This window comes from Pongo pygmaeus, chromosome 15, assembly GCF_028885625.2.
Source record: "Pongo pygmaeus isolate AG05252 chromosome 15, NHGRI_mPonPyg2-v2.0_pri, whole genome shotgun sequence".
NCBI lineage: Eukaryota > Metazoa > Chordata > Mammalia > Primates > Hominidae > Pongo > Pongo pygmaeus.
Window position 1 is genome coordinate 48,020,351 of NC_072388.2, and position 9,042 is coordinate 48,029,392.

Genomic DNA, 9,042 nt, shown 5'->3' on the forward strand with positions numbered 1-9,042 from the left:
CTTTCACAGTGGCCTGTACATGCCTTTACTACAGAACTAACACTGAATTACCATTATTTATTCACACGTCCATCAATAGCTAAGTTCTGTTGATTCTGTGTTCAATCTGTCCTTTGAGCCTGTATCTCCGTCTCATTTTCCTTCACTAGTTCATCATCACCTCTCACCCAGGTGACTGCATAAGCTCCTTACTGGTTTTTCTGCTTCCAATCCTCCCCACCCAAATTGTTCCCAGTTATCTTTTGTAAAACCAGTTGAATGGTATCATTCCATTATTCAAGTTTGTGATGGTTCATCACCTACTGTAGGATAATGTCCAAAGTCTACGGTGTAGAATTCAAAAACCTTCCCAAGAGATCCAAAAATGCCCTAGATTCCCCTCACTTCTAACACCACCCACCTCAGTCCCACAGGGTGACTCATTCATCTTTGATCAAGCCACCGTGCTTCTACCTGAAATACCTTATTCTCATTTGCCATCAGGCAAACTCCTTATTTTTAAAAGTTCCCCTGAAGTATTGCTCCTGCAAAGCTGTCCCCAGCCAAGAATTAATTGCTTCCTCCTCTCTCCCATATTTCCCACTTTAAATAGCTATAGATCATTCATCACTATTTGGTTTGCATTATGTAAATGCCTGCCTCTGTCACTGGATATGAACATCTCTAGGGCAAAGGTCAGTGATACTAGTAACTATCACCCTCAGTAAGTCATTGCTGAAGTCATTTCAGAAAACATTTTTAAATCCGTAGCTGGTAAATTTAAGATAAGTATCTTTAATCATTTCTGTCTCTTCATCCATTGAAGAAAGTGGCAGTGGAAATAGCTTAGATCTCCAAGTCCCAACATTATAAGAATTGGAGAGCTCAAAGGAGTCTTTGGAAACTGGGTCCAATATACATTTTGCTGGCAAAAAAAAAAAAAAAAAAAAAAAAAAAAGGCTCCTTCCAGATTAAAATACTTCCAAACACAAAATTTATTAAGCTATTGCCATCTAGCTTTTAAATTTTGATTTTGAGTTTAAATCATGTTAACTGAAAGGTCACTTCTTGATAGAAATGACAAAGCCAAGTGATTTCTTACAAGATCTTAAGAGTGTTCAAGGATGGTTTCTCATTTCTAACCTTTATGGTACGGTTTCAAAGCCTCTGCTTTTATGCTAACAGCAACATGAGCTGCAAATTTGAGAGCAATAAACACTTTTGTCCCATCAAAAGACTGATATTGCTCTAGAAAATCTGCTAGATCCCTAATTCTGGGTTAGTAATGGTTTATTTATATAAAAGTAATATCAAATGACAAGGTCTCCCAGAAACTTCCAGGAACTACTTCTACTATTTTACCAAATATCAACATGGAATCTGCCTCTGCATTTTGGGTAAATGCAGTCTTAGAAGAAATGCAATGGGGTGGGATGCAGAATTTTTTTTTTCTGAAATATCCTGAAACACATACTCTTCTCTGAAAATTCTCAAATTCAAAAATGCTAATAAATACCCTGTGCTACAGATGAAAATCTCTTACTAGCTCCTTAAATCATCTCTCTTCTATAAACAGATTGTTACTTGGACCAAATGTGTGTGGATTTCTTCCCTCTTGGGCAATATAATGAGGTGGAATCCACTGAATTAGAATTTATGCCAGCAAACATTTTGTAATAATTGTGTATTTATTTTACTGTATCATATATATATATATATGTACACACCTAATATAACCCACCCACAGATATTGTGGCTTAGAATGAGGTAATAGTTGTTACAGCTGCAGTAAACCATCTTATTCAGATTGAATAAAGCACTGCACCCTGGCATAGGCGTGAGTGTTTCAGATCTTTAGTAACTGAACTTCTTAACTGTCTGGAAGCATTGCTAATATTAAACAATGGCCTAGACCTCTAACATGCCTGCTCATATGGCATATTCCGCACACATCACTATGCTCCTCCTATGCATGTATAAGCATATGTAATTTTATCAAAAAAGGCAACGAATTGTTCTTGGCCCTTTCTGATCATGTGCGCATGTGAGTGAGACTGTCAGTACTAAGTAAAACCAAAATTAAAAAATAATACTATTGAAGTAAAACTTCTGTTTCTTAAACTAGGTAACATTAAACCTACTGTTCCCTTATTATTGACTGCCCCCAAAATTTCATTCTTCTCAAGGAACTAATTTTTAGTTTTGCATGTTATAAATCAATGACATTTATAATATGTAAAATGTTATATGTAATTTTAATCATTATAGTATTTACAATTTGATACTCTATAATTATAGCATTTATAATTTGATATTTTTCTTTGTACTTTATTTAATAACAGCATGGGGCTTTTAAATTTTATTATTGCAGTTAACTTCTATTTGTGATAAGAAACTGGTTTTTACTGGTAGCAATAATATAACATTTCCTTTTAAAATGAATTTAAAGTTAAAATGGAAGAAGTATATTCAAAGAAAAATCATAAGTAAATAAGAGTACAGAGGACATGAAGACATGAACATGGCATAAAAGACGTGCTTTGAAAACACGGTCCTGGGGAAAAGCCCTTTATAGAGGTGAACACTGTTCCACAGGAAGTAAACAACTCACAGTTGTGCCACTGCCAGTTCCTAAACCTGGAAACACATAGGCATGCAACCACGAAGAATGCTGCTCTGGATAACATGGATAAAACTTAACATGTTTTTAGAGCATTTGGTTTTTTCGATTGTATAGAAAAACTCTAACAGAGACGAGTAATTTTTTTTACTCAACACCCAGATAACAGTTTAGCCCTTTTTTTTTTTTTTTTTTTTTTTTGAGACGGAGTTGTGTTCTTGTTGCCCAGGCTGAAGTGCAATGGCACGATCTTGGCTCACTGCAACCTCCACCTCCCAGGTTCAACTGATTCTCCTGCCTTAGCCTCCTGAGTACTGGGATTACAGGCATGCACCACCACACTGGGCTAATTTTGCATTTTTAGTAGAGATGGGGTTTCTCCATGTTGGTCAGGCTGGTCTCGAACTCCCGACCTCAGGTGATCCGCCCACCCTGACCTCCCAAAGTGGAGTTTAGCCCTTTTTTAAACCCTCAACTCATTCCTCCTTTGTGTAATGTAGGATCTCAAGCTTCTCAGTGAGACTCACCACTGGAGGGTGAAAAATAAAGAAACACTATCTCACAAGTATCCTCACCAATCGGAGAAATATTACGTTGTGCATTGTCTTTCATTGTTGGTATTTTAAAAATAGGGTTCCCTACACACATATTTGAAGCTACCTTCTAGTGCATATGTTTTTACAAACCCAAACTCTCCATTCTGGAAATTTCCTGAGACACATTCCTTACAGAGTCATGTACGATAAGCTGGGAGTTACTGTCTCTTTTATCACCATTTTGAAAAGCAGAAGCCGCTCTCAGCAACTGAGACATTATTTGTTACTCCCTACATGGGCACGCTATAATTACCTCAGACTGTTTAAATTTTCTCAGTGATAGTGAAATGCAGCTAGAAACCATAGTTAACTTGCTGCAATAAAGACAAATTGTAGAGAAATACAATTAAACTAAGTTATTTCCATTCTTATTTTAATAACATGAGAAAAGAGAGTTTGAGGTAATATGGCAACTCTATAGTTTGCAATATAAAGTGGTAGTAGTAATATTATTTTTATAATAAAAAAAATGGCGTGGGAGCAATACAAGCCTACCCTGATTAACATTCCTAACCTTGCAAATATGCAGGAAAAATTTTTTTCTACAATGATAAGTTCCAAGATTAAAAATGGTTCAACTATACTTTGACAGATATTACACTGATACAGTGTATTGTCAAACAAAAAAGTAAAACAGGCTATAAAATAAAATCACAAACTAGGAAATGTAGGGAAGCAACAACATAAGAACATAAGGTACACTTGGAAATTTCAGTGTTCTTCTAGTACTTTTTCAGTAGTAGAGTAGTCATCAAGAATTTCTAATGCACCCAAACTGTTTGCATAAAAAATTAATGAGGCTGCTGAGAAGATCATTGTAGATATGCAGTATGACACATGCCACTAGTCGTCCTTCAACAATTATTCTCCACTTCTTTTATAATAATAGAACCTCCTATTTTTAATTGGGTACATGGATAAAGACTACATTTCCCAGCCACCACTGAAGAGAGGTGTACCAATATGACTTCACTTCTGAACGATAAGATATAAGGGAAAGTATCAGAAGAAACACCCAGAACGTGTCCTTAAAGGAAAGGGCACAACCTGACACTTTCCCTTTCTCCTTCCTGCTGGCGGGAGGACAAACCTGATGGCTGGAACAGGAGCTCTGTCTTAAGCCATGAGATGGCCTTATGCATAGGGCTATAATGTATATATTATGGAGTGATAAAGTGAGTTTATCTGAGAAGAGAAACTGGTAGATCCAAAAAGGGATCTACCTCCTCTTCATTTAATAATCTTCTGTACTCTTCCAGTTTTTTCTTTTTCTTTTTAGTGTGGATAGGAAGTAAGAGGAATGTGCAAGAGGGATTGAGGAAGAGAGTTAAAGATGTGTCAGAATGAAATGAACTTGAGAAGTGAGAAGATCTGAGCAGTGTAAGGGGTGTGCTTTAGTGGGTGCTGCTGGTGCTCCACCTATATCGCTGTTACAAACTGGCATGCTCATCCCTACCTGTGAGTACGGTTATCCCTCAATTTCCATGGGGAATTGGTTCTAGGACCTCTAGCAGTTACCAAAATCCACAGATGCTAAAATCCCCAATATAAAATGGTGTAGTGTTTACATATAACCTCTGCACAGCCTGCCATATACTTCAGATCATCTCTAGCTTCATACCTAATACAATGTAAATGCTATATAAGTATTTGTTATATGGTATTGTTTAGGAAATAATAAGAAAAAAGTCTGTACATGTTCAGTACAAACACAATTTTATTTCCGAATACTTTCCATCTGCAGTTGGTTGATCCCAGGGATGCAGAACTCATGGACACTGAGAGGGCCGACAGTATTGCCCGAAGACAACTTAGAGTTGTCCCCTTCAAGGAGAATTTACCTGGGCCAAATGGCAGTTGCCTTGCCCAGGAAGCCTCACCCACTACCCTAGAAGGCAGATCTTGATCAATGACTGAACAGAATGTGCTTCAAGTTGGGATCAATTTCGTGGCTCACGCCTGTAATCGTGGCACTTTGGGAGTCCGGGGAGGTCAGATCACTTGAGCCCAGGAGTTCAACACCAGCCTGGGCAACATAGTGAAACCCCATCTCTACTAAAAATACAAAAATTAGCCAGGCGTGGTAGCACACCCCTGTAATCCCAGCTACTCGGGGGAACTGAGGCATGAGAACTGCTTGAGCCCAAGAGGTGGACGTTACAGTGAGCCAAGATTATGCCACTGTACTCCAGCCTGGGCGACAGAGCAAGACTCTGTTTCAAAAAGATGTAAAAACTAAAAATAAAAATAAAAGATGGGATCAATTTAATAGTAAAATTTCCACTCCAGGGCTTGTGGGGCCCTTGTGGGGCCAGAGCTAGCTAGCTAGTCTATAGTTGAAATCACATTCTTATTTATTTTTTTTCCCTTGCCTTATCCTACTTTTCTCCTACCTCTTCTATTGCATGCACTTCCCCAATAAATCATTGGATTTACTAGGGCTCCATGTCAAGCTCTGCCTCTAGGGAACCCAATCTAAAAACCACCATACGGGTTTTCTCTGCATTGGGAGCAGTTCTGCTGCCACAGCCCTCCACCCCCTAAAAATGTAGCCTGCTTCAAGTTCCTCTCCACGAACACCTCTCAGCTGCTGAGCCATCCACTATCTGCAGTGGTGCTGAAATGACCAGAGACATTGACAGATGAGAGCCTGAGCAGCTTGGCAGTCTCATGTCCCCTTACCTCACTTGCCCATAGCCGCAGCTTCCAAACCAGAGCCATTCCAAGGGACATCGACACAGCACCCAAGTTCACCGGGGCTGGGGCTGCCACAATTATGGTGGCTGGCTCTGGGGCTGAGACTGCTATTGTGTTTGAGAGCCTCATTATGGTCATGCCAGGAACCCGTCTCTGAAGCAACAGCTCTTCTCCTGTGCCATTCCGGGCTTTGCCTTCTTGGGGCCATGGGCTCTTTTGCCTGATGGTGGCGTTTCTCACCCTCTTTGCCATGTGAAGGAGCCATCTCCACTTCCCACAGTTCTTTCTCCCATGTCTTGTCTGTCCTGTGTGTTCCTTTTCCTGTACCTCCCCAGGCGGCCTGGGGCACACGTTTGGCTCAGGGTTTGACAGACGGAAGACAAATAAATAATGTATTAATAAGGGAAAAAAAAAACATGATACTGAATAGATCCTACAGGAAATAAAATTCACTCACTACTGTTTCATAATTTACATTGTATTTTTTCCTAATAAAAATGGAAGATATTAAATATTTAAATAAGGAACAGCGTGCTTTCAAACCAGCACACCAGTCTAGAAGGGTGTAGTCTAGAAGGGAGTATCCACCTAAATTATTTTTCAGAATGGCTTATTCAAAGCATGACCCTCTAAATAAAGGTGATCTGCTTTTTCTGTAATCGTATTGTATGATCATTGTAACATAAGCATTAAACTTGCAGCTAAGATAGCATCACTAGGAAACTGGTTACTCTGACACAGTAGCTCTCACCATTTGAAAGTGGGCCCTATTGGCTACATCATGGGAAGATTACAGACAAAAACCCCACTCACTCCACCTAAAAAATAAGCCGTCAGCCAAACAGCTTCACCTATCCAGCTAAAGCTAATCGGGAAATTTGCATCTGCCTAAACTTTGACTGTGGAAGACACTGCTCTTATTTTACTGGCAGAGTAATGAACCTTATCTAATCCACTCTTAAATGTTAATTCAGTATTTTAAAACTACCAGAAGTTTCTTCCTTATGTCTAACCCCTAAGTTTTTCACACAGCAATTTTGTTGTAGACTTAGGCACTAGGTAACAGACTCTATTTCTTATCTTAAATAATTTAAATGTCTACATATTTTCTTATAGGCCCTAACTTTCTAAAAACCTGTATCTCAGGCTATTCACTAACTTTTAGAGCATCTCTCTTCAAAATTAGAAGACCCAAACACATGCAATATTGCTCATCAATGTTCACAATGATGGTAGAGATCAGGCTTAAAAAAAATCACTATATAAGCAAAGTGTGGCACATACATATAATGAAATATTATTCAGCTTTAAAAGGAAGGAAATTCTGATACATGCTACAACATGGATGAAACTTAAGGATATTACATTAAATGAAATAAGCCAGTCACAAAAAGACAAATACTGCATTCTCTTATATGAGCTACTTAAAGTAGTCAAAATCATAGAGACAGAAAGCAGAATGCTGGTTACTAGGGGCAGGGGGAAAGGAGGAATGGGGAAATTTTAATCTGTATTTAATGGATACAGAGTTTCAGTTTCACAAAATGAAAAAGTTATGGAAATAGATGGCGGTGATGGTTGCACAACATTATGAATGTATTTAATATTTCTGAACTGTACATTAAAAATAGTTAAGATGGGCTGCGCATGGTGGCTTATGCCTGTAATCCTAGCACTTTGGGAGGCCAAGGCGGGTGGATCGTTTGAGGTCAGGAGTTTGAGACCAGCCTGGCCAACATGGTGAAACCCCATCTCTACTAAAAATACTAAAATTAGCCAGGTGTGGTGAAACATGCCTGTAATCCCAGGTACTGGGGAGGCTGAGGCAGGAGAATTGCTTAAATCCGGGAGGCAGAGGCTACAGTGAGCCAAGATTGTGCCACTGCACTCCAGCCCGGGCAACAGAGTGAGTGAGACTGTCTCAAAAATAAAATAGTTGGCCGGGTGCGGTGGCTCACACCTGTAATCCCAGCACTTTGGGAGGCTGAAACAGGCAGATCATAGGTCAAGAGATTAAGACCATGCTGGCCAACATGGTGAAATCCCGTCTCTACTAAAAATATAAAAATTAGCTGGGCATGGTGGTGCGTGCCTGTAGTCCCAGCTACTCGGGAGGCTGAGGCAGGAGAATCGCTTGAACCCGGGAGGCAGAGGTTTCAGTGAGCCGAGATTGCACCACTGTACTCCAGCCTGGTGACACAGCAAGACTCCGTCTCAATAAATAAATAAATAAAATAAAACAAGATGGTACGTTTTATGTGTATTTTACCACAATTTTTAAACAATGGAAGAAAATTAAAAGAAAAAATAAAGTAAAACAACTACAATAATAAAGCCTTCAGCATTACTAATATTGTTCTCATGCTCTTATGGCTTGTCTTCTATTCCACTTGTATTTGGGCTTCCTACTTTTTATTCCCCTCCACTCTCTCCATTGAACTTCAGCATTTTTTGTCTAATTGTGTGTCTACCTCATCAAAGTCACATCTATTACTCCAAAAGCACTAAACAATGACTCTCAATTAGACATTATATTGTAATGTAAATAAGTACAGTAATTATTTTCCCTCCCTCAACACATGATTCTTGAGAACAATTGCCAAGAGATCCCATTCAGTGTTCACTTGGACCAGTGTCCCTTAGGTAGGGTCACATGTCATAATCATCTGTGGATCTTTGTAAAACTACACACTCTTGGGACACTGTCCTGTGGATTATCAATCTCAGTGAAGTGGAACCAGGTCACTTTACTTCCAAAGCTCCACAGGTAATAATAAGAATTAGAATTCTTGAGCGTTTATAAAGTGCCAAGCGCTGTACTAGATGTTTAATTGTGATTCTTAACAATTACTTAACAACTACTTCCTTAACTAACTCCAAGCCCTAAATTACCTTTGCAATTAAGAGTTTTAACCTGGAAGTCCACAATCAAGCTTAGCCAGTTTAGCAGTCCATCAATCTCATCCTGTTGTAGGAAGCACTGTGTGTGTGTGCGTGTGTATGTGTGTGTATGTAATTTTCCTGGAAAAAGGATTCGCCGTAACTTTTATTATTTCCTCAAAAAAGTCTCTGACACAAAAATAGGTTAAGAAAAACTACTTAGAATAAAATTCCCCCACCATTATATATTCGCCCAAGAGTGTTCACCCA

The 9,042-nt window shown here is 39.0% G+C and overlaps 1 pseudogene; it reads left to right on the forward strand.

Moving 5' to 3' along the window:
- The window catches only part of LOC129012335 (ATP synthase F(0) complex subunit C2, mitochondrial-like), a 51,932-nt pseudogene extending 45,784 nt beyond the window's left edge, over positions 1-6,148 (forward strand).
- Positions 6,149-9,042: the final 2,894 nt, after the last annotated feature.